A 10,248-nucleotide genomic window follows, 5' to 3' on the forward strand; every position below is an offset into this window, starting at 1 on the left:
GTGTGGTTCTGTCTTCCCCACCAAACTGTAAGCTGTCAGGAAGTAGATATCCCGAATTGTAGTCCCACTTCACCCAGAAGAGATCAATAGTATGGGGCATTCATGTCCCAGTACCCAAAACAGCTCCCCGCTTAAAATGCAGCAACACATATTTACTCAATGAGTGAGAGTGAATTAATGCACTTCTGCAGTGGTTCTCAACCTCCCTAATGCCGCGACCCTTCAATGCAGTTCATGTTGTGGTGACCCCCCAACCATAAAATTATTTTTGGTACTACTTCATAACTGTCATTTTGCTACTTTGATGAATTGTGCAACCCCTGTGAAAGGGTCATTTGACCCCCACAGGGGTCGTGGCCCACAGGTTGAGAACTGCTGCACTACTGGGATGGTAAGGGATGGAACAGTGCTGTCAGCATTACATTTCTGCCTTGGAATTTGTTTTTTCAGCAGGTTTTCAGCAGCCTGAATTTAGCTGAATTTCCTATCATATTACTAGGGATGGTTCTATCATTATGGATTCCATGTTTCTTTCTTCTGCCTTGATGAGAAAAATACACTTCCACTCTTGAAGAAAGAAATGTTATCTTTTCCCTCTAATTGAACGATTTTCCCAATTTTGGGAAAATCGGAATGTGTCTAGCACTCTAAGGAGAGATTTCTTTTTACTTTTCTAGACACTCCGCTGTTTGCCCAGAAGTCCTTTTTCAAGATATTCTCCTTAAAAGCTTTCAAGGAATATACCAATTCTCGTTAGAGCAAAAGGCTGTTTAAAAGTGGTTGGGGCAAGGTGCAAGGAGATGAAGCAAAACAAAGAGAAATGATGGAAAGTCCTTGTCTTTCCCCTGGTTCACTTAAAAAACAAAACAAAACACCTCACTGCCAGGCCGTCGCCACTGACACACGGTGACCCCTTCCTTATGGGGTTCTGACACTGTAACTGTTGATGGGGGTAGAAAGCTGTCTTTCTGCTGCGGAGCTGCTGGTGGTTTTGAACAGCCCACCATGCAGCCCACAGCCAATCTCAACCACTACCCCACCTTCGCGCTGTTAAAAGACATTGTTTTTGAATAACCTGTGCACCAAGGGACAGACACATTAAATGCTCCCTGTACACTCAAGAGTCTTCAGTAGGAATTAAGAGTTAATGCAACAATAACCTTACCTAGCTCCCCTGGGTCCTTAAAAATCTATTCAGTAGAGAGCCCACGGAAACATGCCAGCTAAATGCTGTTTGTTAAATAAATGAGTATGTACCTCTAGGGAGCCGGTTTCTAACTCCCCAGGAGAGCACAACCCACTGACTAAGGGAGGAGGGAGCGGGTGAAGTTCCCCTGGCACCCTTCCTTTTGAAGTGGCCCCAAGCCTTAAAGCCCGCATTTCATTTGGGAAAATCTTTTTACTAAAACCACTTCCCATATGCAACCCATCTGGAGGGCTGTAATCTAGTCTTGCCTGCAGCAAACCAACAGTAATGATGCTTGCCTTTCATCACAGATCCCCAAGCCCTAGACAAACATTAATTAATGCTCCCAACACACCTGTGAGGTAGGGAAGTATTATTATCCTTGGCTCACAGATGAGGAAATACAGACACCAAGAGGTTACATGACTTGCCTTAGGCCACAGAGTGAGCTAACCACAAGGGCAAAACTTGCCACTCACCGCTGAGGATGGGAGCGCTAAGACATTCCGAGATCGGCCCCAGTGAGCCAAACCGTCTCGGCAACCGTGTGGGCTGTTGTCAACTTTTCTCTTTTTTCTCCCTGAGTTTGCACTCCCTTCCAGCATACGGATGAGCTCCGAGCCCAAGGGCCTTAAAATTAAAAACCCGCAAAAACTGAAAAACCTTGGACTTCGGATAAAAAACGTCCGCTTAGTCAGACGCATCACACGACTCGGCTGCGGCAAAACGAAGTAAACGTACAGAAGACAATCCTGGAACCCTGAGCAGAAAATGAAAGGATTAAAAACTAGATCAAACACTGACTGGAAGAAGAAACTGACCGAAAACAAGAAATCAGAAAAGATGGAGGAGCCAGCCAGGACCCCGGCGTCATCTTGAAACAAAGACAGCAGCTCTCCAGGCTCAGGACCACAGAAGGCAAATTCATGGAATTGGCAAAAAGGGCAGAGACTAACTGTGTAGACTAGCTGCGGTACAATAAGACCCCAAATGCTGGCTGCTGCCAATGGGAAGAGCCCAGGCACCCTCACCAGGGGACCAGAGAAGCCTGTGAACCCCCCTCCCCCAGCCCCAGCCCTCTTGGTGATCAGCAGCACAACACCCCACCATCCTCGCACCCCTGACTGCAGAGAACCCAAGTATGAGATCCCACCCCCATTTGCCTCCCTCCCCAGCTCCGGTGGTCACCCTCTCCTCCTAGCCATTGCTTTTCCTCCTGCCCACTCAGCAGTAAAGGGCCACCCAGGGTGGCAGCCGCAGCTCCTTTGCCCTGCCCCTCCCACCCGTGTAGCCAGCTGCTCAGAGGAAGAGGGCTCCGGACTTGGCATCAGCTGCTCACCCTGTCCTTCCTGCCCTCTGACTCAGCCGACCTCCTCTCCCACCTGTCCCCCATGGTGAGAGGTGCGTGTACCACAACCCCACGGTGTACCTGCCTGCTGCTTTTCCTCCTGCCTCCACCCACTGTTCATCCCTCCCCAGTCCTTCCACGTGCATGGAGCATCGAGGAGGCAAGTGTACACGCAAGCCTGTCGCTCATCGCCACACAGAGCAAGAAGTGGCGGCAGTACACACACACACCACACAACTTGCCGCCCCTCCAGCTGGGAGAAATGGCAGCACCCTCCGCTAACCCGCCATTCCTGATCCCCACTAATGCGGCAAGTGCCACTGCCTGATGCTTTGCCACTGGACCAGACAGGCAGGGGTCACAGCTACGCAACCTGCCTTCAGCAGCTCCACAAGACCAACAGAGACCTTTGCTGCGGACCCACCCACCTGGAGTCAGGGAACCACCAAAACCAGTTAATAAACTTTCTCACTTCCTCATTCCACAACATAGACTAATATATACAAAATCAATAGCAACAATAGAAATGAAAAGCAAATACGTAACTAAAAAGAAGTCAGCACAGAAAAATGCATGAAACAAAGGCGTTATCAGCAACACACACACACACACACACACACACACACACACACTCAAAAAGATACAACCAAAGGAGAAGAAGTGATTCATCCCTGTCACTAACTACACTGGGATTGCGCATAGATTAAATGGGTCAGTAAAGAGGCAGTGCGGCAGGATGGGTAAGAAAACCTGACCCATCAATATGCTGCCTACAAGAAACACACTTCAAGGCACAAAGATAAAATAAGCTAAAGGTCAACGGATGGAAAATCAAATTGCCACCAAAAGAGAGCCGGAATGGCAATATTAATGTCTGATAAAATAAACTTTAAAGTAAAAACCAATATGAGTTAAGGAAGGGTATTGTGTAGTGATTAAAGGGGTGATCCAACAAAAGATAATGACTATAAATTTTTTTTTTTAATTTTAAAGGAATATCTTTGCACCCAATGAAAGGGGCTCAAAATATGTGTACCAGACATTAAACTAACAAGAGAAATAGATAGCTCCACAATAACAGTAAAAACCTTAACACACTACTTTTGATGGACAAAATAACAACAAGTACCCGGAATATCTGACCAACCAATCAATTTCACCTCACAGACAGATACAGAACATTTTACCCAACCACAGCACAACATGCATTATTTTCTGCAGCCAACTGCCCAGTCTCCAGAAGAGACCATATGTTAAGCCACAAAACAAGCCTTACAGAATTTTAAAATGTTGAAATAGTGTAAAATACCTTTTCAGCTCACAATGAATAAAACTTTAGAAATGCAGAATACAAAGAAAAAGATGAAAATCAACACAACAAAACATACATAGAAACAGAATATTTTTTTCTATTTAGTAGTAGAAAAGAATTAGAAATTAACTAAAATTTTCCTATAGTCAAATAAGAATGAAAACACAGCATACCAAAATCTTTGCGACATAGCAAAAGCAGTGTTCAGCAGTCAGGGCATAGCATTAAGTGTATAAATCAAAACAGAACAAGGAACCAGAACTAAAATCATAACCTAACTCATCCAATAATCAGAAAAAGAGCAACAGCAAAAACAACAACAACAAAACCCAGTCACCAGCAAAAGAAAATACTAAAGATGAGAGCAGAAATGAATGATACTGAAACTAATGAAACAATAGAATCAACAAGACTAGAAGTTGACTCTTTAAAAGGATTTTAAAAATCAACAAACCATAGGTAAATCTAATGAAAGAAAACCAGAAGGTGCCAATAACAAAAATAATAAATGAAATGGATGATGTCAAAACAGAAGCAAAAAATGAAAAGGATATTAGGAGAATATTGTGTTGTAAATCAACAAATTTGAAAATCTAGAAGAAATTAACAAATTTCTTGAAACACACTCCCTACCTAAACCAACTTAAACAGGCCCATAACAAAAGAAGAAATTGAACCGCTTGTTAAAAAAAATTTTTTTTAACTCCCAACAATAATAATCCCTGGTCCAGAAGACTTCACTGGAGAATTCTACCAAACATTCAGAGAAGAGCTGATCCTAATTCTACTCAAACTATTTCAGAAGACAGAAAAGGACGGAATACTCCCAGATTCATTCCAAGAAGCAGGCAAAACACTGATAACAAAGCCAGGTGAAGGTGCCACAGAGGAAGAAAGCTTAAAGACCAATATCCCTCATTAGCATAGAGGCAAGAATTCCCCACAAAATACTAGTCGAAAGAATCCAACACCATATTAAAACAAAACACATCAAGCCCAGTGAGATTTATAAAACAATCAACATAATCCAACACATAAACAAAAGGAAAAGAACACAATCATCTCTATTTGTGTGGAAAATGCAATTGATCAAATCCAACCCTCATTCCTATTGAAAACACTCAGCAAAACAGGAATCGAAGGGAAATTCCTTGATATAATGAAGGCACACAACCAACACACAAATTCTTTAATGTTGCGTAGGAGTCCACGAAACCACAAGCTCACAGCCTTGAAACCCCCGTGGCACAGTTTGACAAGAATGGAGTCGCCAGGGGCAAGAAGGAGCTCAATCCAAACTTCCTTCAGCACTCCACACTGATTCTATTCCAAAGCTCTCTCCTATGAAGGTCCTACCCCCATAATCGGTCCCTTACTTCCCTGGACCAGAATCCACATCTGTATCTCTTCTGGACAGGTTTTCCCCAATCATAGTTAGGTGGATGAGTGCACACTTTTGCATAACATTATAAAGGTATGCTGGATTTTACTGATGACCCCAAGGGGAGAATTAGTTATCATGTGTTCATAGTATTTAACTATGCTTTTGACTTGGTTTATCTTCCAGCAAAAATAGCGAGTTCTCCTTCAACCCTTGACATTTTTCTGAGAATTTTTTTTTCTCAGTTAGCATCCCCCAACACTTCCTGTACTCACCATTCCTCATTAAAATGACAGCACCGTGAAGTTCATATATTATCTGAATATTCCCCATATTCAAAGTAGTTCAGATATTTCCAAAGCTTCTTTTAATATTTTATGGGTCTATGTTAACAACTGTATATGCTTAGAATAAGTGTAAGTGGGCACTTAAATGCTTTATAATGAAAAGAATGACAATGTACTTATTCACTAACTTTGAAACAGTACAATGATAAAACGTGTTACTCTGTTGTAGTGACAATACTAAACACATTAAATTACATTAGCACATTTAAATCACATACTCATGCTATGAAGCAGAAGTCATTATACCTTACAATTTATAGATGAATAAGCCAAGCCTCATGGAATTTAAATCGCCAAAGGTCTCATAGCTTTTCAGCACAGAAGGTAGGGTCTGAATGGTACCCAAACACTCTCAGCCCATAAAGGGAACAGAAATTTCCCAGGTGATAATACCCTAAATATAGCCACAAAGATAACTTGCCTTTTGTGATTGTGGCCTACTCAATAGACTCCCACTGGTGTGGTGGTAATGTGAAAAGCTGCTAACTGCAAAGTCGGCAGTTCAAAACCACCAGCTGCTCAAAGAGAGACAGACAAGACTTTCTACTCCCCTTTAGAGTTAGTCTCGGAAACCCACCGGGGCAGGTCTTCCCTGCCCCACACAGTCACTATGCGTTCAAATCGACTCCATAGCCATGAGGTTGGTTTTTATAGTGCCCAAGCAGTATTTGAATTGGCGGGGGAAAGAGACGCATAAGAAAAAGGCGATGCAGACCTCCAGTAGTTCGCCTTTGAAAAAGAGACACTAACTTCTTTATTTTGTGTCTAGTGTTAATCTCTGGAACCAAAGCAGGGTCAAAAAGATCCTGCTGCTGCATAATTCATAAGTGAAAAAAATGCTCCTACTTAGACAACTACAGTATCCAGAATAACAGTGTGTGTGTGTGTGTGTGTGTGTGTGTGTGTGTGTGTGTGTGTGTGTGTGTGTGTGTGTACGCGCGAAGATCTTGAACTTTTTGGGATTCTAGCCTTCTTTTCTAAATTTGAAAGTAGCTTTTAAGGGGCAGGCTCCCTGGTATCCATCCAGTAGCCCAAACACCTGGCTTCTCCTCACCAGCTGTTGCAAGTCTCTTGATTGCAGTGCAAAGTTAGAAAATAAGCAGGGCCCACCTTGCTAATAACAGCCCTGGCCTGCAAGCTGCTGATGCGACACGTGAGAGTTAAGAGTTAAGAGCGTTTGCTTCAGCTAGTTACACTTTTGAAACAGAATGCAAGGGGACTGGGATGAAAAGGGCGGCACATTAAACAGCCATGCTCACACGGTGCCACCTGTAGGCAAAGCCCAGTCATCTCCACGGACACCTGAGATCCAGGAACGCTGCCTTGTTATTCAACAGGAGCTAGGGAATAAGCTGGAAATCAGTGGTGCCCTGGAGACAGAAGTGCAAGGTAAGTGTCAACCATGTGGAAGAAGAACAGATTCTATCAGAGATCACATATGGCCCCTTGCATGCGTTCAGATCTTAAAATGTTCCCTTGCTGTTAGTTGCTATATTGTCAGCTCCAGCTCATTGCTGTCTTCACGGGACAAAATGTTACACGACTCTACACTACCTTCGCGGTTCGTTCCACATCAAAGGCACGACACGTTTCAGGCAAATGCTATGGGGCATGTTCTTTACAGTCTATTTCTATTGGCAATTTTAATTGGGGATGAGTTTTAACATTCCTCCAGTTTTTGCTCTATATTGCTAAGAGGCAGCTTTAGTTACATATAACTGGTCTCACTAACCTCTTGATCATTTTCTGTGTTCAGTTTCTTTGTGTAAAATGTAGATAAAATAAAGGAACATTATGAACAAGATTCTTTGGGTCTGACATAAACAATCTGAGTCAGATTTTGCTCAGCCCAAATCAGTAGCCAGATGCCACCTGTCTCTATTTAAATGTAAACTAATTACAAATAATTAAATGGTGCGTTCAGTTCCTCAATCAAGAGTGTGTGACAGTCATGTGTGGCTTGTGGGCTATCATAGGAATAATTCAGCTATAAAATATTTTTATCATCACAGAAAGTTCTAGCGGACTGTACTGGCCTCTAGTCTGAGGATCTTGTTAAGTGCCATCGAGTGAGTTTGAGTTCTTAGCAACCCTATGTACCCTGGAAGAAAACAATGCCTAGTCCTGCACCATCTCACAGCGGTCGCTATGTTTGAACCCATCGCTGCAGCCAGTGTTCATTCATCTCATCAGACTGACCTTCTACTCTTTGATCATGGTGTCCTTCCAAGAGATTGGGCCCTCCTGATAATATGTCCAAAGTCTGTGAGGCAAGATCTCAACACCCTTGATTCTAAGGAGCCTGCTGGCTGCACTTCTTCCAACACAAATATAGTCGTTCTTCTGGTGGCCCGTGATATGTTCAACATTCTTCACGAATGCCGTCATTTAAATACACCCTTTCCATTTTCCTTATTCATTAGCCAGCTTCTGCATGCAGATGAGGCAATCAAACTGACCAGGGATTAGGGCAGGCACATCTTTGCTTTTAAACTGTTTCAAGCCATCTCTTGCTTTGGGTTTGCCTAATGCCATCTGTCATTTGACTGCTGCTTCCATAGGCATTGGTTATGAATCCAAGCAAAATGAATTCCTTAACAATGTCATTCATTTCTCCATTGGCCATGATATTGCTTATTGGTCCAGTTGTGGAATTTTTGTTTTGTTTACATCAAGATATAAGTCACACTGATGGCTGTATTCTCTGATTTGTATTCGTAAGTAAGTACTGCAAGTCCTCTCCCCCTTCAGCGAGCAAGGTTGTGCCATCTGCATATCGGAGATTATTAATGAGACTTCCTCCAATTGAGATGCCACATTCATCTTCAGATAATCTAGATTCTTGGGTTATTTGCTCAGCATACAGACTGAGTAAATATGGTGAAAAGATACAGCCCTGACACACAACTCTCCTGGTTTTGAAGCAGGCAGCATCCCCTTGTTTGGTTTGAACCACTACCTCTTAGTCACTGAAGGTTCCACAGGAACACAATTAAGTTGAAGGATCGCTGTAAAGGATGCCACGTTAAAGCCAAGTATTGGGTATATTAACTACACACACACAAAAAGTCACCTAGTTGTTTTAGTGAATTTGTTTATATTCTTCATGTATTCACATTTATGCATGAGCTAATGGCTTCGTTTAAATGTCACCGTCTACTAGCGCCATGTGTTTGTGGGTGTTAGTGGTCTTCCAGTAGCTGTGACTCGAGCAATCCCGAGACCAACAGAACAAAGCACTGGCCAGTGCTGTGTCATCTGGACCAGTCTTGGTCCACTTGAGTCCATTGTTGTGGACACAGTATGCATCTTTTCTCTCCTAAGCGGGAGAGCATGTATCCAGCATGTATCTAAATAATATCCTGCTGCGGCCCAGAGAGTATCCACCAGTTGATTTTTGGAAGTACATACAAGTCTTTCTTCCTAACCTGTCTTAATCTGGAAGCTCCACTGAAATTTATCTACCATGGATGACCTTGCTGGCATTTCAAATACATTTATTCAAGAGAACCATTTCAACTGCATGTGACGAAAACAGTAATAAAAATTCGAAAGTGGCTTAACCACACCAAGTGTTATTTTTCACATGTCAAACTTCTAAGGTTCAGCCGTCCAAAGCTGGTACAGGAGTTCAATTAATTCATCGGGACTTGGGTCGTTTCCAGGTTTCCGTTTTGACATCCTGAGGGAATGGACTTTATTGGCTTAGTCAAAGAGGAGCTGCACTTTTCCTAGCTGCCGCCAGCCAATGGGAGGAGAAAGGGGAAGGAAGCGATCAAAGGAACAAGCCGTTTCCTTGAAGAATACAGTCATGCACCACATGTAGACCTCTTGGGCAACATCCATGGTGCCATGGTGACAACAGAGTTGACAAAATCCCAGTTGAAGAATAGGATGTGGCGATTACAACCACTTTCTGCACACAACATATCTCATATTTCTGTATATAAAGTGATTTGCTGCCAAGCATAAAATGGTACAGCACATATATAACCTATAATACCTAAGTCTTGATAATCAAAATAAATGCTTATGTTACTGGCTTATTATGTAATGTACGATACTTTCTGTTTGTTGTTGTTTTGGTTTTGGTTTTGTTTTTTTTATCATTTTATTAGGGGCTCATACAACTCTTATCACAATCCATACATACATCAATTGTGTTAAGCACATTTGACTGCACGATACTTTCTATCTAAGAATATTACTGTATCTACTTTGACTCATAGTCAACGTCTAATCTTGTGTATTGTGAATCTCTTGAGGTTGTAGCATTATTGATCTGTCTAATTTTCTTTCATAAATATTGCCATAAAATACATCCTGGCTCTCAAACGCAACAAAACTAGTGCTAGTGAAAGCAGCAGAAAGTGGCAACGATATGCTTATCTCTGTAAGATAGACTGGACAGACAATCCCAAGGAGAAAATTACGGGACCAGTGCTCCCAGGGTGGGGTGGAGGCCACGGGAGAGGAGAGAGCGGGGAGGGGGAACAGGGAGCCAACAAACGCAGGGATAAGGGAACAACAAAAGATCTAAAATTGATAGCGAGGATGGAGTATAATGCCTGGTGGGCTTTGATCAAGTACAATGAATCCAAGAGGAATTACTGAGAGCTGAATGGAGGATGAGCTTGATAGTGGGACTGGAGGAAGGTGAAAGGAAATTGAGGG

At 42.6% G+C, this 10,248-nt stretch overlaps 1 pseudogene; it reads left to right on the forward strand.

Moving 5' to 3' along the window:
- Positions 1 to 6,782: 6,782 nt before the first annotated feature.
- Positions 6,783 to 10,248, forward strand: part of LOC101647490 — an 80,866-nt pseudogene continuing 77,400 nt past the window's right edge.

Source organism: Echinops telfairi, unplaced genomic scaffold (assembly GCF_000313985.2).
Source record: "Echinops telfairi isolate 266 unplaced genomic scaffold, ASM31398v2 ScPeMD7_18;HRSCAF=68, whole genome shotgun sequence".
NCBI lineage: Eukaryota > Metazoa > Chordata > Mammalia > Afrosoricida > Tenrecidae > Echinops > Echinops telfairi.